This window comes from Podarcis pityusensis, assembly GCF_964106645.2.
Source record: "Podarcis pityusensis genome assembly, chromosome: 7".
Lineage (NCBI taxonomy): Eukaryota > Metazoa > Chordata > Lepidosauria > Squamata > Lacertidae > Podarcis > Podarcis pityusensis.
Genome location: NC_138031.1, coordinates 60437640 through 60460627, shown reverse-complemented (window position 1 = coordinate 60460627; position 22988 = coordinate 60437640). Strand labels below are relative to the sequence as shown.

The 22988-nt window shown below is 43.4% G+C and overlaps 1 long non-coding RNA gene across 5 annotated transcripts in view; it reads left to right on the top strand.

The window, feature by feature from the left end:
- The window catches only part of LOC308482307, a 200547-nt gene extending 193415 nt beyond the window's left edge, over positions 1 to 7132 (top strand). For 2 of the 5 annotated variants that reach the window (XR_013989195.1, XR_013989196.1), the window contains exon 3: positions 291 to 2413. This is a non-coding gene — a long non-coding RNA (uncharacterized lncRNA). Of the gene's footprint in view, positions 1 to 290 lie in introns of all 5 variants that reach the window. The other 3 variants (XR_013989193.1, XR_013989192.1, XR_013989194.1) reach the window with 3 other exon arrangements.
- Positions 7133 to 22988: the final 15856 nt, after the last annotated feature.

Genomic DNA, 22988 nt, shown 5'->3' with positions numbered 1-22988 from the left:
ATCAGCTGATGGCTAAGCCGCTTATCAGCTGATCTTTAAGCCGCTTAACAGCTGATGCTAAGCCGCTTATCAGCTGATCCTTAAGCCGCTTATCAGCTGATCTTTAAGCCGCTTATCAGCTGATCCTTAAGCCGCTTATCAGCTGATCTTTAAGCCGGCTAAGCCGCTAATACTGTAGCTCTAAGCCGCTAAACCTCTAATGGGCTTGCTTCACAAGACGAAAAAACCCGCAAGACGAAGAGACTGGCGGAACGGATTCTTTTCGTCTTGCGAGGCACCACTGTACTCAGAAAGTGTATTAACCCCACAGCAGAAGCCCAGCCCAGAGGGATGATGAGAGGACATTGAGCAACGCTGGAGGGTGTGTGTGTTAGTCGGGGGTTGTCTTTATGCATTTTTAGACAAATAAATCCACTGTGAAACTGATTCTCACTGTGGTGGTAAATAGAACCTCCAAGTTCAGAGGCAGACTATCATCAAGGTAGCTGGGAATAAACAACAGTAGTTAACTGTTGCCTTCATGCCCTCTTTGTGAACTTTCCAGAGACATTATGGCTTGTGTATTTTAACAGCTGATAAGCCGGTGGGTTGATATTGTGCTTTTAATAATTGATAATGCCTGTTTTGTGCTGAATCTGAAATCTTGTATTGTTAGCATTATTCAAATGGACTGTTTTTTTAGATTGCTAGATTGTTTCTTTAAAAGTAAATTTGTTCTAAGCTGTTGGTTGTACTGATGCTTTGATATGTATTCTGGCCCTCGCATTGCTGTCTGTGTATCACGTGAGCCGCTTTCAGCACATCTGTGTGGGAAAGCATTTGCATTAAAATTAAAATTATAGAGCTATTGTCGTGGTGGCCCTATATTAAGGGTGAGTCAGCTGAATTGCAATTCCACCACTGCAATGAGAAATCAGGGGAGGGAGTAGTAGGTTCTGCAACTTACAGTTAGAAAAATGGTCCAGTGGGCTAAATTGAAACTTGGCAGGGTAGGAAAGGTAAGTTTGAGTATGGCTCATGCCAAACTGGGGATAGAAAGGATGATAAATGGCTTATTTTGAATGAGTTGAACATCTCAGATGAGAGAAACTGGCATGTTCACAGGTGCTGTGTATTTTTCTTCCATAGAATTTGCTTTACCCTCCAGAAAGAGTTATCTGCATGCCCTGGGCCTTCTGAGAATTGTGTGTGTGACGCCGGGGAATGACTAATATGTGCTTTTGTCTAATAGTAGTGTATGTCGTCTGTAGCTTATTTATTTATTTAGAAAGCATATTTTTGCGGCCAAGGTTAGTCAATGGCCTTTCATAAGACCATCTCCCACACATACACAGTATGAACCTACTGTGAGAGAAGATGACGTGGATTGGGATTAGGAGGGGTGAATGCTGCAACAATAAGGGAAGCTCAGTCCTGAACCCACCACAATTCTAAAGGAATTCTAAAGCAACTTGAGAAACAGGAAGAAAAATGGAAGCCTACTTAGCAGTGGAAGGAATTTTTTTGAGAAATTGATGTGCATGTTTTGGCAAAGCATTAATTGCCTATTATATTTGGTTTTATTGTATCTTTATTCTTCCCATAGATTAGATTAGTTGGCAGGATATACAAACTTGCATACATAATAAAAATAAATAGCTATTTTGGCTATTGTCACTGAAACAAAACTTTCGCATTCAAGGGCCAAGTGCATTTGGCATATGCTTTGACTGATCATGCAGGAAGCACCTTACATGTCTTTGATGAACACTTGAGATCTGTCAGAGTATGACATAAATAATGGCACTCTTTAAGAAGATTATAAAATCCCCCCTAATGTCTCTGAATGGGTAATATGCATGATGCACATACATTGTCTAATTGGGTGTTTATTTTTGGTGGGTGTGGAACAAGCAGTCTTGTTTTATTGTGTGTGTTTATGTGTGTAACAAAGAGATCCAGAATCTCTGCTCTCACCTTAATGAGTGAAGGTTACATTACTGAAATCTTTGGCAGATGAACTGATTTCAAACCCTGGCTTGATGATCCTACTAAGACACCCAATTAATTCTATTTTGCTACAAGCTAATTTATGGCTTTGTGCTTATTAAAAAAAAATCCTGAACATACAAACCAGTAGGAGACGAGGTAATGAATAATTCTACATTTTTTTCACGCTCTTGTCTCGCACTCCACTACAGTGAGAATGGCAGAGGAAATATGAAAGGAGTGGCTTTTTGATGTATGAAATGTGGGTATTTTCTCATAGTGAGCAGTATCTGGCTGGTATAAACAAACACATAATCAGTCCCTCTAGGAAATGCTTAATTAGTGCAGTAAACATACGTTTATTAATTGCTGTTACTTTTTCCTCCCTTTGTTTTCCAGGGTTGTGTTTTTTTTGTTTCCGCATAAAAACTGACTTGACACTGAATGTATGCAGAATTAGTTTCTCTTTGCAGTTACTAGGGGGGGCGAGAAGCCTGATAAAATCAAGATGTTTCTTTCAGTAGAAGCCTGTGTGATCAATATTCCAGTAACTGGGTTTGTGCTAAACATGTTTTTTCTTCTGTATGAAAGGGAAAGAGGAAAGGAAGAATGGCTTGTTCAATAGCAATTTATTGCTTCTTTCTGCTTACTGTTCTTAAAAACAACAACCCCAAACCCCCAAAACACAAACCTTTCAAAATCATTGGTAGTAAAGCTTTCCCCTTTGAAGTTACAGAATAAGTTGTCAGGATATACTAGGGAATAAGCCATTCAAAAGCAAAGACCCAGGTAATAGTTATTATGGCTACTGTATAATTTTCACACTGCTTTTTGGTGTAGTGATAGAAAGCAGAGTTGAGAGGAAGCTGTAAGTTAACAATTTCCCCTTCCTACTTTCCTGTTTTCTTAGTTGGAATCAATAAACCCCATGTGCTATTTCTACATTTGAAGTATAATGCAATTATCTGAAAGCCTGCCAGCATAAGATCAGAGCTAAGGCTATCATCACATGCTGACTTAGACTCCACAATGCTGGGAAACTGGAAGCTAAGGCTGATGCCTTCACAGATGTGTGCCAACAGGGATGTGCAATCTCACAAATTGTGCTTGCCTACTTTACGTGTGCACTTTGCACCCACTCAGAAGGCGGCAGTTCTATGGGGTGAGTTTCATCACAGGGCAGTGTGTGTGTGTGTGTGTGTGTGTGTGTGTTTCAGTATCTGTGTATATGTGTTTCTGAGGGGATTTGGTGTGAGCAAGGTATGCATGGTGTTTCTCTGTGTGTGCACTCCATAATTTTGCATGTGACTCTATCGGGTCAAGGTTCTATCTATCGAGGTGAAGGTGGGTGGAGCAATGGATGCAAAGTTTACCTTTGTACAGTAGGCTAGTTTCCACACACACACACACACACACACACACACACACACCCACACCCTCCCTCTACCATCCAGGCATACTAGAGGCATTATCTGAGTTCAATGACGTATTTCAGCCAGAAAAACACACAAGGAGGTTGCAAAAGCATGACAGCAAGGGGTGATGTGTGTCTGGAGAGGGCTTGTGTCCTGAGAAGAGTCCCACTGGCCAAACAGAGAGGCCTAACAGACTGTTTTTCACCCCCAGGCCTCATTTTCTGTCCCCCGCCCTAAGGTAGATCTATCAAGTCTAAAGTCTGTCCCCACCACTGGCGGAGGAAGAGGGGGCGGGGAGAGCACACTGCCCCCCACACCACGATCCCGGTGGGGTGCCATTGTGGCTGCCCCCCTGCGCTGGGTGCCACGCCCCCCGCAGGCGGTGCGCCACTCTCCCAGATCGCATGCCACTCCCCTTTGGGTGGCATGTTATGCCCCTGGGACACACATTATGCCCCTGCGGGTGGCATGCCATGCCCCCAGGACACGTGCCATGCCCCCCCGGGACGTGCACCAGCCACGCCCCTGCCTGCTCTCTGCCCCTGGTCCACCACTGGTCCCTACCCCTGATGTCTTGTATTGGGCACATAAACAAGCATTCCATGGCAGCTGAGTTACACCATTGCTCCACCCTTACTCCAAGAGGATTTCTGTTATTACAATCTCCCTTGAAGAGAAATTCATGGCTTCTGCTCACAGAATTGAAGCTGAGTCTGGTCGAGTCTGAGGTAATGATGGTTGACAGGACTTGTGACCTGAGGGAACCAGGATACCAACCGCTAAGGGTTCAGACAGGCCCCATGTCTGCCCCAAGGGGGAAAGCACACACGGGTGTAAGATTGGTATTGTAAGTCATATGCAACACTCTTGCCATATGAATGCTTTCCAGTTTTCATGGCTCATTGCTGACATTTCTCACCTTTGCTCTCTGCCAATATATTTCTTGTCACAGAGGTCCCTCGTTCTGCCTTGCAATGTGCTTGGAGACTTCACAGTGAATCTTAGAATGGCAGGTTATTTCATTCCAGGAGAGCACAGGCAATGTAAGTAAACAATGGAGAGCAAATAAAAAGGGTATGGCAAGTGTGTGGGAGAATATTGTCATCTTTCTAAGGACGTGTGCAATGTTGGATGTGGTTAGTGGTTTGCTGATGTAGGAAGCCTGTTGGGTCATGTTGTTCCTGCAAGGGATTCTACAATGCATGTAGCCAGTATGTATGCATTTATACTACTGTCAGAAGGGTAAATAGCAAGAGAATCTATTTTCTCCTCTTTCTGATTTATCTTCCTTTTAAATCAGGGCAGGGCAGCCACTTCTACACAGTCTCCCCCCAACCTTGTGCTGCTTTGGATTACAACTCCCATCCCTGACGACTGGCCATACTAGTTGGGGATGATAGGAGTTACAGTCCAAAACAATATGGCAGGCACTGGGTGAGGGATCCAAAACATCTGGAAGACCCCAGGTTGAAGAAAGCTGCTTTACAGCATAGCACAGTTGTGATTTATTGTATGCTGGAATTGTTGATACGGGAGTAAGAGCCAGTCCTCAACTGCGCTGAAATGCACCAAACTGCAAGTCTTTGTTGCTACTAAGAACCACAGTGGATGCAATGGTAGAGATGCAGGAAAAGGATTTCCTGCAGGCTTTTCAAAAAGAAAGAAAGAAAGCAGCTCTGTGTTTGTGATTTGGATCAGAACTATGTATTCTGTCCAGCTGAAAATGCCATGAAACCCTTTGGGGAAATGCGAGTTTATGTTAGGGATGAGAAATCTGTAGCCCTCCCCGTTCAGATGTTGCTGGACTCCAACTCCCATCAGCCCCAGTCAGCATGGTTGATGATCAGGGATGATGGGATTTGTAGTTCAATAGCATATGGCGGGCCAGAGGTACCCTATCCCTGTTTCACTCTCTGCTCCATTAGGCAAATTAGGAGCTGTCAGAGGCTTATTTAATTCAGGACGTGTTGACACCCACCTCATGGTCCTCATCTCAGTCTCCCCCACTGCTTGCTTTTACATTAAGGAAACCACAGGAAGCCCTGCTCACAGGTTTCCCAAATCATATCTCAGCTTGGCACTAAAAGTGACAAGGTGGATGAAACATAATCATCTTGGAATGACAGCTGTGTCATCATGTTTGAATTACAATTGCCACCTTTGTATCCCTGGCAAGTTATGGACAGTTGACCTACCCAGAGCATCAGTGGGAACTAAAGGAGAAGGACGTCAAGAGGCTCATTGCATCCGTGGTATAATCAGGAGCATTTGGTTGCATAATTTAACTTATTTTTTTATAGTTGAATGCAAAATTGTCCTGTCTTACCTTTTTTTTTTTTTGACTGGTTGGTAACAATACTATGCATTCCTGTTTCTACATTATTTAACAATGCTTGGTTGTTGCTCTCTGTGACACCAGAAGCCTTTTTACAAAATAAAATAAAATACATATTTTTGAAACTGGAGGAAAGGTTAATTGAAGTTTGAGATGCACAATTCTACCTTTATGCCTATCCTAATTGTATTTATTTGCCAAAAAAAAATCTATACCACTGATATTAAGGAGAGAAAAATCATGGTGATGAACAGCATAAAATCAACAATAAAGGTACATTAATAAAATCAATGAAAACACATACCACAAATCAATAGAACAGATTAATCAGAATATTAGATTAATATAGCTGCATTACCTCTCAGGAAAAGCCTGGGTGATCAGATGTGTTTTAAGCAGGTGCCTAAATGACAATAGTCTGGGTAATTGAGTATTGAAAAAAAAGGAATAATGTACATTTGTTGCAATCAATCGAAAGGTCAAGTGTGAATGCTGCAAAAATGGTCAGTGGCTGAAAAATTATCTAGCAATGCATTACAGGAGGCACTGTATTTTTGCTCATTTAATCATGCCTCTGAAGGGCAAAAGTTTCAGTTCCTCATGAAGGAATCAGATTTAGTACCAGAAACCATAGAGACTAGAGTTAAGAACTTGGGGCTGTGGACTGAAAGGTTCCCCTGCCTATGATAATCTCTCAGATTCTGAGTTGTGTCTGTTTATCAAGGGCCATTTATGTGTTTGACCTGACCTGGTGGGGCTATAAATACTTCCAGATCAAACCCTTTCTGTCCCTCTGCAATAGCTAGTTTTGGCCTGGAAGCCTCTTGCAAAGGCTTTTTTAAAATCTGCCCACTAACTCCAAAGGGCCGCCTCACAGTACAGATACACATGGACACCTACATGCACAACTCAAGGATGCAATGGAATATTATACATAATGATGGATTATTTAGGACTAGATGTCCCTCAGGGTCCAATCCAACTCTACAATTCTATGACAGCAATTTGAAAAAGGGGTCTTCCACTTTGGACCATCAGAGCGAGTCCCACGCTTTAAATGCAGGAATGATGACTGCAGGAAGAATTCAGAATTCTGCTGGCATTCTTCTTTTCAACCTTTAAAGGAGATGTAAAAAGGATGGGTGCTCCTTCCATCTATTGACTGTTGTCACATTGCGTCACAGAAATGTGACAGGGGGTGGACAGAAAGCTTTGCGGTGCCTGGAAATCTGGTAAACGGAGAACAACACATCCTTCGGAGACGTACTCCCATCTATGCAAAATCCATCAGAATAAATGAGCCCCTTATTGAACTGGGAGTGCACTGAGCTTCCCATCTGCAAACTGAGTGATTACTCCATTTCAGGCCTCCTGACTCCCATGGAGCCATCTGGTATGTGGTACTTTGTTCGAATAGGTGGAAGCAGCTTTCCAATGAGTCAGAGCTTTGGTATTTAGCACTTGGCTTCACATCTGTATGCAAAGGCGTTAAAACAACAGCAACCCAGCCCTTCCCCAAATTATTATGTAAATAAAATCTCATTTTCTTCTGGAAAACCAGTTAGGACTAGAATAATTAATTCAGTGACATTGGGGGGGGGGGACCACACCACCACAAGCCACCACTATTCAGAGCTATTAACTAATCCCAGTGATTTCAGTGCTATTCTGATATTATGAATTCATCTAAGCTGCAGCTTGTTCAAGGATGCAGGGTATGGCTTTTGTGTTAAAAAAAAGTACTGGGAAGTCCACAATGCCTTTATAAATACAGTGGTACCTTGGGTTACATAAGCTTCAGGTTACAGACTCCGCTAACCCAGAAATGGTACCTCGGGTAAAGAACTTTGCTTCAGGATGGGAACAGAAGTCGCGCGGTGCGGCAGCAGCGGGAGGCCCCATTAGCTAAAGTGGTTCTTCAGGTTAAGAACAGTTTCAGGTTAAGAACGGACCTCTGGAACGAATTAAGTTCTTAACCCGAGGTACCACTGTACCAGTTTATGCTGTATATAGAGAGGCCACAATTTCTGGATATTATTGCAGGAGATGGCTGCAGCAATCTTTTATTGCCAGCCTTCTTATAATGTGAGGCTAGACTGGAAGTGCCAGAAATAAAGCAGGGACAAATAGAGACTTGCATTCCTTACTTAGGGGATTTGCAGCTCTCAACTATAGTGAAACTTCCACATATACACCAAAAAAGTGTATCCTAAGCTCTTGGTCCTCACTGTGAACAAAGCCTTGGAATATGTAGCTTGCTAAACAGAAGGCTTTCTACAGGATTTTGTGGGCCAGTGTAGTGCCATGGGTAAATGACTCTGTTTTTTTTAAAAAAATGATATTTATTAAAGTTTCAGAAACAGAAGATTACATAGATAAAAAGAAAAGAATCAAGAGAAAAAATAAAAAAGAGAAAAAATACAAAATACAAAATACAGAAAAAAAACACACTTTAAAACAAATCAATCTTTCTGTACCTTACATTTCATTTCCTTGCTTCCCTGACCTCCTCTCACCTCCCTTTTTTGTATTCCAGTTCAATTGGTTAATTCAGCAATTCCTTTCCCTCTTTGTTTTTATCTTAATCCTTTAACTTAATCTATTATAACTTTGGATTCTCACCTGTTAACAATCCATTTTTACATACACCTTTATAACATTGCTGCTAAAACCACTTAACTTCATTCTGACATCATTCTAACATTCATTAATTTTGCAATATTTCTGTAAATAGTCTTTAAATTTCTTCCAATCTTCTTCCACCGACTCTTCTCCCTGGTCTCGGATTCTGCCAGTCATTTCCGCCAGTTCCATATAGTCCATCACCTTCATCTGCCATTCTTCCAGGGTGGGTAGATCTTGTGTCTTCCAATACTTTGCAATAAGTATTCTTGCTGCTGTTGTGGCATACATAAAAAAAGTTCTATCCTTCTTTGGCACCAATTGGCCGACTATGCCCAGGAGGAAGGCCTCTGGTTTCTTCAAGAAGGTATATTTAAATACCTTTTTCATTTCATTATAGATCATCTCCCAGAAAGCCTTAATCCTTGGGCACATCCACCAAAGGTGAAAGAATGTACCTTCAGTTTCTTTACATTTCCAACATTTATTATTGGGCAAGTGATAGATTTTTGCAAGCTTGACTGGTGTCATGTACCACCTGTATATCATTTTCATAATATTCTCTCTTAAGGCATTACATGCCGTAAACTTCATACCTGTGGTCCATAACTGTTCCCAGTCAGCCATCATTATGTTACGTCCAACATCTTGTGCCCAGGGTAAATGACTCTGGGAGCTCTGCTCACTGGACCTGTTTTGCACCCTCCATGAGTGTTTTTGCCTGGCTGGAATGTGCCTCCGGACTCTAATAATGTCTGCTGCTTGTCTAGATGGAGGGCAGAGAGTTGTATGTGCATATAAACTAGCTTACTACGCAAACATAACATTTGCGGTAATTGCACCACCTACTTGCCTCTTTCAAGAGGCCCCTAGAAGGCTGAAAATGGTTCTCCACCCTTGTACTAGAGGATGAGTGGCCAACCCATGTGTGTCTTAGATCAGGCCTGCAGCTGGCAGACTCTATCTGCTTGACTGCTGTGTCACTTGCACTCAGGTCCCTTGAGAAACCAAGCATCACCTTGAGGTGGTAGGCTAAAGACCGTCACATCACCCCATAGCCTGAAGACCATGGACTGACCCCACAAGCTGACTGGGACTGGCAGGTTTTATAAAGGCGATCTATTTAAGCCAGCTCCTCAAGTCTGAGCAACTCATCTCATGAGTAGCTGGCAAGATTGCCACTCTTTGTGCCCACTCCAAAACTTGGACACCAGTCTGGCCCAGTTTGCTTGTACCACAGCAGGACCACCTGCTTGCTGTGACCTCAGAACTCAGTCAAGGCCTGACAAATGTGTCACAGGTAGTAGAATAGTAGAAATAGAGTAGGAGGGTTCAAAGGATAGGCATGGCCAGCCTCTCCTGGGTTGAAGTGCTACCTGTCAGCTCCCAGGAGACAAGAGGTAATATTTATGGTAAAGGGAGATGGGAAAAGGTTTCTCTCAATATTTTCTGTGCTTAGAACTCTGTACCTAAGAAAGGTTGCTCTCAAATACTATCTGCAGTAAATTCCTGTGCTAATCCTGTGCTAATCTTACTTCTGCAAATTTTGGCCAGACAGTTAGCACACCGCCAGTGACTGCTTGCTAAATTTGGCTGGCAGGTCAAAAGTTCGTTTCCTGCCTAGCCAGCTAGCAAGAAACCGCTGCTGTTAGCAATAACTAACCAGACCTGCTAAATTTGGCTGGCAGGTCAAAAGTGCAGATTTAACCAGGCCTGCTAAAGAGGCCCCTTTTCCTGTCTTATGCTTACTAATGCAAGGATGAGAAAAGACACGTGTACGAAGGAGAGGGGAGGGAGTGCTTAGCTAGCAGAAAAACAGGAATGTTTAGCAAGCAATAAAATGTGTTTAGCAAGCAAATATAGATGTGCCATGTAAGGGAATAATTTGAGAAGGTATGGGAGGGGGGTAAATACTCTCAAAGTATAAGAAGGCTTGCAGATGCGTATTGCTTTACAGCCAGTATATTTTCAGGAGCTATCCAGCTGGTTGTCTCTGTGTACAGATTGTCTCTGTGCACAGATTTCAATAAACTTTTTCTCCAAAGAAGATTTTGCTTTCCTGGTACTTTTGTTCCCTCCAAGGTCCGGGGATGGCGTGGCTGATGGATCCCTAGGTAAATAAGGCTTCATTTCTTTGGGGGCTCGTCCGGGATAAGCCCTCTCCCCAATACGGACCGGAGGGCCAGGCTCAACAAAGGTGAACAGCTCAGCAGCGTTTGCAGGCTCCCGTGCGCACCCCGCCTGTTTCGTGGGGGGAGCCAGCCACACTGTCCTGCAGTGGAGACATCTTGTTGAGGGAGAAAAACAAAGAGGACGGCGCCGAGGGGACAGGTCCGCAGCGGAAAAGGTAAGCCCGACGGAAAGGGCAGCCCGACGGAAAGGGCAGGAGGCTTGATCAACCTCCCCTGGTTGTGGCAGGGTGCCACAGGCAATAAGGTGCCACCAGGAATAAGGGGATTGGTTGCGCAGTAGAGTGCCAGCCACCAGGAATAAAGGGGACTGGTTGTGCAGGAGAGTGCCACCAGCAAAAATTTGGAACAGAAGAAGGAGGGAAAATTATTTTGGTGTGTTTTGAGTATTGCATGCTGAAATTATTTTGGTGTGTTTAGTGTGTTACATGTTGAAATTATATTGGTGTGTTTTGTATGTTGTATGTTGCATGTCAAGATACTCTAGTGGCTGAATTGTCAAGTGTGGGCCAGGGCTTAGTGTCCCCTTGGCCGAGCGATTGTAGGTCTGTTGTGTGTGAAGTATCTGGAAGAAATGAGTTCTGGCCAAAGTAAAAGTACCCCTTTGAAATGCTTTTGGGGATTCAAGCTGATGAGAGGGGAGGATGAGGACATTGTGTAAATTAGATTGGCTCACCCCAAAATAACAAATTGGCCGTCCATCAGGACCCTTGATTTGCAACTCATTAATCCATTATATCAGAACATTTTGAATGTCCACCCTGATCAAATCCCCTACATTTCCACATGGAAGACTAATGTGGAACAGACCCCCCCCCCTCCTGGCTGAAGTCATGCTGCCAAAAAGTCTCAGGCAGCCGTATCTGCTCAGTCAGGAAGACAGGAGGACAACCCCCCAGTCCTCCAGGATTCAGAGAGGGAAGAAGATAAAAGTTTTGATGCCCCACCACCTCATGCCCCGGCAACAGCCCTGGCACCACCCCCGCCACAGGGAACAGATGGCCCAGCCCCCAATCCCGTGGACAATGCATTGGTAGACCTGGGCGAGGATGGAGAAAGGGAGGAACGAGAAGAGGATGGTGAGGATGAGGAATTTGTAAAAAGATTAGTTAAGTTGATAGGTGATAATAAGAACAGGCAGAACGTTTGAGAAAGTATGTGGAACCTTATGCATGAGAAGTGGACGTCAGTCCCCATATGTTAAAAACAGCGGGATGTGTAGGGGAACAGAGAAGAAAGTGGCAGAAAGAGTGGGGAAGGCAGTGAAAAGAGTGACCCTCCATAGGGCACATAAAACACAGGAGGAGGGCGCGGCCAGAGTGATGCCTCTCCATAGAGTGTATGACCCTCCGGCCCCCACGGGACCTAACGGGGTGGTGCCCAATAGAACTTATACGGTTCAACATGTCCCCTTCTCTAGTGCAGATGTTTGTAATTGGAGGAACCAAAACCCTTCATTTGAAGAAAACCCTGCCAAAATCATTAAGCTGTTTGAGGGAATTTTTTTTAAAACATACAACCCCACTTTTTATGATGTGCAATATTTGATGGATGCCCTGCTAGCTACAGAGGAGGATAGGCGAATTCATGCTGAAGCCCGAGCACACATGAGAGCGCAGGGGGCAGGAGATCAAGCTGTTGCAACAGGATATCCTGAAACTACACTGAATTGGGATTATCAGACCATTGAAGGGTAAAATACCCTCACCACTTATCGCCAGAATGTCTTAAATGGCATGAGGAGGGCAGCCAGAAAACTCACCAACTTTGTGGAGGCCAGAGAAATAGTGCAAGGAACAGAGGAGGCCCCTGGAGCCTACTTAAAGAAGCTGAAGGAAGCCTACCGCCAGTATATCCATGCCCCTATCATAAAAACTGCCTTTGTAGCCCAAGCAGCGCCCGATATTTGCCGAAAAATCCAGATGGGCCACACCCTGAAATGGATGTTAGAAAATAGCCCAAACCACTTATAATCAGAGAGAGGAAGAGGCCAAGAAGAAAAAAGGAGAAGTACCAGGCAGAGAAGTTGATGGCCCTGAAGACGGGAGGTCCACCATTAGAAGAAGAAGAGGAGGGCGAGGCCGCTTAGGAAAGAGTCAGCGTGCCATCTGCCGAAAGGCACCTATTTCCTCTCCCAGGCTAAAATGAGGAAATGTCAGATGCTACTACATCCGCGTTAGAAATTCCAAGTCACCACAACCCTCAACCCAGCTGCCCTATTACCGGTAGGAGTAGGTGAGGAGCCCACGCATGATTGCATTGAAGTAATGGATGAGGTGTATTCTAGCAGGCCTGACCTTAAAGATGAAGCAGACCCCCAGTGGCCATCATGGTTTATGGATGGAAGCAGCTTCATTGAGGCTGGACACCGGAAAGCAGGTTATGCAGTGGTAGCCCTGGAAGACCAGGTGATCGAAGCAAAGTCACTCCCGCCTGGAACATCGGCCCAGCTGGCAGAGCTAACTGCGCTTACCAGAGCCCTGAGCCTGGCAAAGGGACAGAAGATAAACATTTATACAGATTCTAAGTATGCATTCCTGACTTTACATGCCCATGGAGCCTTATGGAAAGAAAGAGGTTTGCTTACCTCCAGAGGATGCCAGGTGGCCCACCCACAAGCCTTGTTGAACCTTCTGGATGCTGTATGGGAGCCCGAGGCAGTGGCAGTTATCCATTGTTATGGACACAAGACTGGACCAGGAGAAGTGGCCAGAGGAAACCGATTGGCAGACAGAGTAGCCAAGGAAGCAGCCCAAGAACTGGCCCCCGCCTCGGTTATTGGAGCACTGGTCCCAGAAGAGATTTTAAGCACCACTGACAAGCCAGCTTATACGAAGCAGGAAAGGGACACTGCAGACGCTCAGGAGCTGACATTGTCCAAAGAAGGATGGTACCTTACCCCTGATGACAGGATATGGATTCCAGAGTCCCTTTCTCGGCAGGTTACTCAGAGATACCATGATTCAACCCACATAGGACCAGATGCTACAACCAAGCAGCTGGAGAAATGCTTCTATATAGCCCACCTCTACCAACTGGCAGCCCAGATTTCCAGGAAATGCCTGCTGTGTCAAAAGAATAATCCCAGAGCCGGACCACTGGCTCCCCCAGGGATTCAGCATAGTGGAACTGCACCTATGGAAGATCTTGTCGTGGACTTTACTGAATTACCCCGTTGTGGACTACACCGCTACCTGCTGGTGGCACTGTGCACCTACACCGGATGGGCCGAAGCATGGCCAACAAAGACTGAAAAGGCATTTGAAGTAACCAGGTGCCTGCTTAGGGAAATCATCCCTCGCTATGGATTGCCAAGGTCCATAGGATCTGACAATGGACCAGCATTTGTTCATGCAGTCCTACAGGGACTGGCAAAAGCGCTCCAGATCAACTGAAAGCTGCATACTGCTTATAGACCCCAGAGTTCTGGAAAGGTAGAGAGAATGAACAGGACTCTAAAGAATCAGCTGTCCAAGCTGACGCAGGAAACCGGGTCTAATTGGGTGACCATGTTGCCCTTGGCATTACTCAGGGTCCGCAGTCTCCCGTCAAAGCGAACCCACCTGTCACCCTTTGAAATTGTGCTTGGGAGACCGGTCCCATATGTCAGAATGTTGTCCCCACATGCTGGTCAGGATATGCAATTGAATAATTAAGTCCAGATATTCTTCCGAGTTTTCTTTTGTCTCGACAGGTGGACCCAGGCTCGCAACCCCTGTGTGTTGGCTGCATCAGTTCGAGCCAGGTGATGAAGTGTGGGTAAATGATTGGGCACGGACGCAGCTACAACCGTGCTGGAACCTTATACCGTCCTGCTCTCCACACCCACCGCCGTGAAATTCGCCGGCATCACCCCTTGGGTCCACCACACCAGAGTGACCACTATAGATTGAACTGTGCAGTTAAATCCTGATTAACCCCTTCGGCTGACCATCTCCAGACCCTCCGCTGATGACCGCTCTGCTGATATCACACCGGAAGCTGATATCTCAACGCACAGCTGAAGAAATGGATGGGAGGGACGCCCGCGGGCAGCGTCCCCAACGTGAAAACCCGTGCCGGGACTGATCCAGGAAGTCCACCAGGACATTTAATACTTTCATGAGGACTTTCTCTTTTCCTTTTTTTCTGTTATATTCTGTATTGATTTGCTCTATGCCCCACAGCCCTGACCCTACCGAGCCATACCGCCCTCTTGCCGGTGGTAAGAGATGGCGTGCTCATTGACTACTGGAAACAGGGGTTTGATGAGGTTACTATACCAACCTCATCTGATGGACCAGGTTCTAATCTTAATCCAGGCGTTAGATGGGACGGAACCTATCTTAATGCAAGTATTGCAGGGGTGGGAGCCTTAACCAGGTGTGCATTGAAATTGCTAAACAAGTGCCAGTAAGAATTGCCACCCCAGGATTTCAGCTTCCATATGCTCTGGTCAGTAGGGAGGCAGCTCGAGAGTTCAATCCACCCAACAGGGTTGGTAGGAAAGTTGACCCACATAGTGGGAGCATCAGCTCACCGGTAGGCTCTCACCCTTGAGGAAGTTCACCACAATGTTAAATCTCTCCAATTGTTGGCTGTGTATGCACATGCCACCTTATGCTAAATGGCCAGGTTTGATGCTACATGGAATTCCCATTGGTAACATCTTCAACATAGAGAGGAGTTTGTGTGCTAGTTCATTTTCATTGCTGTATGTTTATCCCAGATAATAATGTCAGCATTTCAGCCACAATTGACCACATGGAAACAATGATAGCTGAAAACCCGCTAAAAACTACAGAAGGTGATCCATGGAATTGGTTATATTCTTGGTTGCCCGATGGTGGATGGATGGGGAGGATATTTACTATGGTGATAGGCCCAATAATGCTTCTATTGCTTTTTTGCTTTTGTATTCTCTGCTTGATGCAATGCTTGCAGAATATGATGGAGAAGATGATGTCTCGCATGATGGGACCTCGCGTGATTGCTGTAATGAGAGAATATAGACCCCTACCCCAGAACGAATCTAAGTAATAGATTGTTCATACCGTCCCATCTCCCTTTTAAATGTGGATTATAAAATATTTGCAGACATTTTGGCAAGTAGATTTAAAAAAGTTTTAAATGAAGTAATTCATAAGGACCAGGCCGGCTTTCTCCCAGGTAGACATCTGTTTGCTAATACAAGGAACATTATTGACATTTTGGAACTTTTGCAAACAGATATAAATACAAAAGCAGTTTTAATTTTTATAGATGCGGAGAAGGCCTTTGACAATATCTCCTGGAAATTTATGATGGGAAATTTAAAAGAGATGGGAGTGGGACGGGGTTTTGAGAATGGGATTGAGGCGATATATTCAGAACAGAAAGCTAAATTGATAGTTAATAATGTGGTTACAGAAGAGTTCAAAATTGAAAAAGGGACACGACAAGGTTGCCCTATTTCCCCTTTGTTATTCATTTCGGTTCTGGAAGTGCTATTGAACATGATTAGAGGGGATCGGTTGGTGGAAGGAATTCAGGTCGGTCAGAAACAATATAAATTAAAAGCTTTCGCAGATGACTTGGTTTTGACCCTGCAGAAGCCAGAGCCCAGTACGAAAAGAGTATTACAACTGATTAATGACTTTGGTCGGGTGGCTGGATTTAAATTAAATAAACAGAAAACTAAGGTTTTGGGGAAAAATTTGACTGATACAGAGTCAGAACGGTTTCAGAATGAGACGGAACTTAATGTGGTTAAAAAAGTAAAATACCTAGGGGTAAACATAACAGCAAAAAATCTAAGTCTATTTAAGGACAACTATGAAAAATGCTGGACAGAAATTAAGAGAGACTTAGATAGTTGGTCAAAATTGAAATTTTCTTTGTTAGGCCGAATTGCTGCTATTAAGATGAATGTATTGCCAAGGATGTTGTTTTTATTTCAAACACTTCAGGTTCTGGACAAAACGGAGTGCTTTCAGAAGTGGCAGAGAGACATTTCTAAGTTTGTCTGGCAGGGCAAAAAGCCCAGAATTAAGTTTAAGATATTAACTGATGCAAAACAAAGAGGGGGCTTTGCCCTGCCAGACTTAAAGTTGTATTATGAAGCCGCAGCGTTCTGCTGGCTAAAAGACTGGCTACTTCTTGAAGACACTGATGTGTTAGACCTGGAAGGGTTTAACAATGCTTTTGGATGGCATGCATATTTATGGTATGACAAGGTTAAAGCAAATAAGGCCTTTAAGAACCATATTGTCAGAAAATCACTGTTTAATGTCTGGACAAAATACAAAGACTTGCTGGAAAATAAAACACCAAGGTGGCTTTCACCTTTGGAAGCTAAGGCCCGAAAAAGACCCAATATGGAGGCAAAATGGCCAAAATATTGGGAAATATTAGAAAAGGATGGAGACAATTGGAAATTGCAGAGTTTGGAGAAAATGAAAGACAAAGTGCGAGATTGGTTACATTACGCTCAGATTAAAGAAGTTTTAAAAAATGATAAGAAACTAGGGTTCCAGGTGGAGAAATCGAAACTAGAAACAGAATTGTTAGAACCAAAGATTAAGGTACTTTCAAGGATGTATAACCTGCTGTTGAAATGGAATACACAAGATGAAACGGTTAAATCGGCTATGATAAGGTGGGCACAGGACATTGGGTATAATATTATGTTTGAGGACTGGGAGAGGTTGTGGAGTAATGGATTGAAATTTACTGCATGTAACGCTCTGAAAGAAAATGTAATGAAAATGATTTATAGATGGTATATGACCCCAGTCAAACTTGCAAAAATTTACCACCTGTCTGATAATAAGTGTTGGAAATGTAAAGAGTGTGAGGGAACGTTCTTCCACCTCTGGTGGACTTGCCCTAAAGTGAAGGCGTTCTGGGAAATGATTTATAATGAATTGAAAAAGGTATTTAAATATACCTTCACTAAGAAACCAGAGGCTTTCCTTTTGGGTATTGTCGGCCAAGGGGTGGCAAAGAAGGACCAGACATTTTTTATGTATGCAACAACAGCAGCAAGGATACTTCTCGCAAAACACTGGAAAACTCAAGATCTACCCACACTGGAAGAATGGCAGATGCAACTGATAGACTACATGGAACTGGCTGAAATGACCGGCAGAATTCGTGACCTGGGAGAAGAGAGGATTGAGGAGGATTGGAAGAAATTTAAGAATTATTTACAAAAGCATTGTAATTTGAGTGAATGCTAAATAAGATGCTAGACTAAAATAACTGAGCACCACTAAATTTAGAAGTTTTTAAGAAAATAAGTAAGATTGTGAAAATTTAACTCCTTTTGAGAATTATAAGATTATGAAATATAGAAGGGATATAAGAATTTAAATAAGATGATAAATTGCTGACAAAATGTTATAACGATGAAAGTGGGAGCGGGAGATGTGAGGAAGTCCAAAGAAAATGTGAAACTATGTTAAGACAAATGTTATATTGTTTATTATGTTTATTTCTATTGTAAAACCCAATAAATTGCTTTAAAAAAAAAAAAAAGTAATAGATTGTTCAAAAGAAGAGGAGGGAGTAAAGGGAGATGGGAAAAGGTTTCTCTCAATATTTTCTGTGCTTAGAACTCTGTACCTAAGAAAGGTTGCTCTCAAATACTATCTGCAGTAAATTCCTGTGCTAATCCTGTGCTAATCTTACTTCTGCAAATTTTGGCCAGACAGTTAGCACACCGCCAGTGACTGCTTGCTAAATTTGGCTGGCAGGTCAAAAGTTCGTTTCCTGCCTAGCCAGCTAGCAAGAAACCGCTGCTGTTAGCAATAACTAACCAGACCTGCTAAATTTGGCTGGCAGGTCAAAAGTGCAGATTTAACCAGGCCTGCTAAAGAGGCCCCTTTTCCTGTCTTATGCTTACTAATGCAAGGATGAGAAAAGACACGTGTACGAAGGAGAGGGGAGGGAGTGCTTAGCTAGCAGAAAAACAGGAATGTTTAGCAAGCAATAAAATGTGTTTAGCAAGCAAATATAGATGTGCCATGTAAGGGAATAATTTGAGAAGGTATGGGAGGGGGGTAAATACTCTCAAAGTATAAGAAGGCTTGCAGATGCGTATTGCTTTACAGCCAGTATATTTTCAGGAGCTATCCAGCTGGTTGTCTCTGTGTACAGATTGTCTCTGTGCACAGATTTCAATAAACTTTTTCTCCAAAGAAGATTTTGCTTTCCTGGTACTTTTGTTCCCTCCAAGGTCCGGGGATGGCGTGGCTGATGGATCCCTAGGTAAATAAGGCTTCAATGGGGTCATCTTATGTACTCTAGTTCACACTACCTTATATTCTCTTGACTGGTGACACACTTGTCAAGTTGGTCACTGCTATGTAAAGCAGGGCTAGGGAACCTTTGGCCCTCCAGATGTTGTTGGACTCCAATTCCCATCAGTCCCAGCCAGCATGGCCAATTATTATGGATGATTGGAGTTGTAGTCCAGCAATGCCTGAGTGCCGAAGGCGCCACAGTCCTGATGTAGAGCTTCGTGCTAATTCCCATTAGCAGTAAGACTCCTCTCAGAAAGTTGTTGTGAGGATAAATGATTTGAGAGCTGCCCACATAATACAGCCATGATCATCATATGCCCAAGGTTTTTCATATTTTTAAACACATACACAGCCAAAATGTCTCCTGCTTTAAGGGAACCGCTTTCTCAACATTATCTAGTTCATTTATCTCCTGCCTTTTCTTCACCTTGGCACTCAAGGTGATGTACGCTGAATGCCCCAGTGATCTCTCATGCAGGCCCTGACCAGACCCAAATCTACTTAGCTTCAGCAAGGTGGCTGCACCATGAACTCTCAGACTACTTGCTGGGACCACATTAGTATCAATAGTTTATAATATATTTTACTACTACTACTACTTTTTATAATATATATTTATCCCGTAACTCTGTATGGTATTTTATCTGTGTTTGTTTGAAAACCACATTTCTGCTTTGTAAGTCCATTGGAAACAAATATTTGGCCCTGCTTCAGAAAGATACACTGAAAACATCTTCTGAATTTGGCAGAAACGATAATATGTACTAGTAATACGCAGTGCATGTTGTTTACCATTATTGCATGTAAGCATATTGTCATAATATACTCCAGTGCCATTTCACTTTTAAAATAAATTGTTGACCCCACAGAAACAGGATCCAACTACTGCATTCATTATACCATATGATAATAAAAAGAGAGAGACTGCAAGTAGCTCTCTTTGCCTACTTGGGATTCTTCACTTAAGTGCTTGTGGTGCCTGATTAAATTAGTAATCAGGGAAATAGTCCTGCAATTTGGGGACTGAGAGCCTTGATTGTGGATTATATTTACAGACTACAGATTCTTTCTAAATAGGGCCCTTTGTCTTGAAGGACCTTAAGGGTCTTTTCAGACTGTGATGCAGTCCAGTGTATTTCACAAACAGGCTTTGGCTAGAACACCAAGATTTCAGGCAGGCAAATGGCAGAAAATAGCTTCAAGTTTGAACAACAAACACAACTTGGGAAAATCCATGTGGAGCGCATGGTTTTTGTTGAAGCTTGAATGATGAAAAGCAGCTCTGTGTCGAGTTGGCTGGGGTACCCGAACCCCTTGGCGTTAATGAGGCCACAGGCATTTCTCTTTTTTTGTCCGCACTGGAGACAGCAGTTAGTTAGGGTCAATGTGACTCAGCTTTAACTTTGAAGCAGGGAGGCATGTTGGGGTTGCGACTGGGATGGTGGAGCAAGGAAGGGTCAGGAATAGAGCTCAGCAGCTGTTACATCCTTCAGACACTTTCCAGGGCACTGCTGGATGGTGCCCTGGGTAACGGGAGAAATGCAGTGAGTTTTGAGTTGCATTCTGCTCTATCGCAGGGGAAGCTTTAATCCAAAATGAAATGGGGTACAAAGTCATTCAGTTTCACGTTGTTATTCTGTGGAAACCTGAAATATTTTGGACAGGAGCTTTGCTCAGGTGGCTATTCAGACAGAAATGAATGGATGGTGCTGGTGGTGACATTGGAGCTGATGCAGTGTTGCTGCTGGTGCGTTTGCACTGCACCAACCTTGCCACTGCCTCCCCCCCCCCATCAGAGCCCCATCAGCTGGGACTGCTTTTGCAGTGGAGGTGCAGCCAAGAAAAATGGATGCATCAATCCATGCTGCAGAAAGGTCAGAACAAACACAAAACTGGGGATTTGACACTTTGCACTGCAACTTGAGCAGGATTGGCCGAGTCTACACATATCCTCCTTTTCTTCCCTTTTGCCATGCATGTCTGATTAACCTTTATAATACTTCGTACCTGCTTTCATCGTTGCAGTTTTACTTCCCTGTTTGATATCCACTGTGATGTGGCAAGTGGGACTCATCAAGCTCCTTCAGAGTGGTCCCAAGAAGCCATCTGACCCCCTTAAATCTTCCAGTGGGATAAATTCAAGGCATCCCATGCCCCATACTGCAGTGGACCTGAAGGAAGAAACAGCTCGTCCTAAATCACTCATTCACCCTTTTCCATTGTTGCTTTATACTGGGCGAAGCATCTCCCAGAATGTTTTACTCATACCAAAATATTGTCAAACTTAGATAGCAGGTCTTTTTTAAAAAAACAACACAAAGACGATAAGATTTCAAAAAACATATGCAGCTTAGAAACCAATGCATGAATCCTGGAGGAAAGTGTACATAGGGTGATATAAACTTGCAGTTCTTTTTCTAGTTTTTAACAATAAAAAATATTCCACTATTTTTTTCTCTCCCTATGGACCATAGATCACAATATGCACAGTTCAGGATGGTGATACTCTGCGTTATTAACTGCCTTATAAAATGTCTTCAAGTGAAGGGCTACCAGACTGCTGCTAAGTGACTAATAAATCTGATTCATCCTCACTCCCTACAGGGTCCTCCTCCTTCTTACTAATGTTTGACATTTTACAGTTTAATTAAGAACACCCTCCAAGCAGGAAAAAAAATCACTCTGAAAATGGCAGGTTTTCTTTCTAGATCAAGATATCAACAAAAGGGCAATTCAGCAGCCAACCAACTACTGGTGCCATTTATGAGACACACTATTTGCATCATTGTCAAACATCCTTGAACTTTCCAGAACAACGAAGGGTGAAGACAAAGATACATTTCCACCTGCAATAAAAGCCATCTCTCAACCCACCATTCTCTACCCTGAAAAAAAAATGCCCCGGAATGCAGTGAGTGTACTTCAGACGTCTCTTTTGCTGCACACTAGCATGCTTTTTAGCCAGAAGATTACTCTGAAAAATCAGAGGCTAGGCTAGACACAAGTCGTCTGATGGCATATTGAGTTGCAGTTCAACAAGCAAGCAGCAGGTCCTTGATCTGTAGGACATTTTATGTGTCTTGTTGTATTTTATTTTTTTTAATGAAATAAGAGGCCTGATCAAGACCAGGAAGGAGTGGGTTCACCCTTCCTCCCACACTGCAGTTCTGATAACAACCCACCTCTCCTGAAGTTAACTGTTTGTTCCAGGACAGAAGCTGCCTCTGACACCAAAGGCACCATTTCTCTTGGACAGTGGTGTCATCGGAGGAGAACTTCAGGGCAGAAGTCCAGGGCCACAATCAGAAGAATGAGCAGGAGAGCCCCCAAGTGGCTTATCACATTTGTAATAACTATACAGTGGTACCTCGGGTTACATATGCTTCAGGTTACATACGCTTCAGGTTACAGACTCCGCTAACCCAGAAATAGTGCTTCAGGTTAAGAACTTTGCTTCAGGATGAGAACAGAAATCGTGCTCCGGTGGCGCGGCAGCAGCAGGAGGCCTTATTAGCTAAAGTGGTGCTTCAGGTTAAGAACAGTTTCAGGTTAAGAACGGACCTCCGGAATGAATTAAGTACTTAACCCGAGGTACCACTGTAGTAGGCAATGTTTTCTTCTCTCTGGGGGAACTCAAGGGAACGCAGCCACAGCACCTTTTTCTTCTTCAAATGTTAAAAAGCGTAGACTTACTGTAACAACTTCATGGCGAGTACCAGCACCATTTTTTCTTAAAAAAAGAAAAAGCACTGGTAGTAGGACATATCACTGCACACATCACCTCCTCAGGACTCGGTAAAACCATTAAGTGCAGAGTCAACTGAACTATGCCACTGATCTCAGAGCAATGAGCCGCTTCATGGAGTTGATTTTCATTGGGATCATGACATAGGGGAAAAGAATAAACTCTCTCTCCACATTGTCTCCATGCACCTGTTTTTCTTTCTTTTTTTAAAAAAGACATGCCCCCATGCACCTGTTGTTGTTGTTTTAAAAAAAGATATGCAAAATGCAATAATGTATTTCTGATATCCTCTGATATCATAGTTGATTGGATCAGGAGTGCCCTGTTATATTTCCATTGGTAAGGGAGGGAGGACAAGTTTCTCAGTAAGGGGTGTGTGTTGAATCATATATTAATTCTTAAATCTTTAATAGTGAACCTCATTCAGCTAAAGTTACCCCCCCCCCCAAG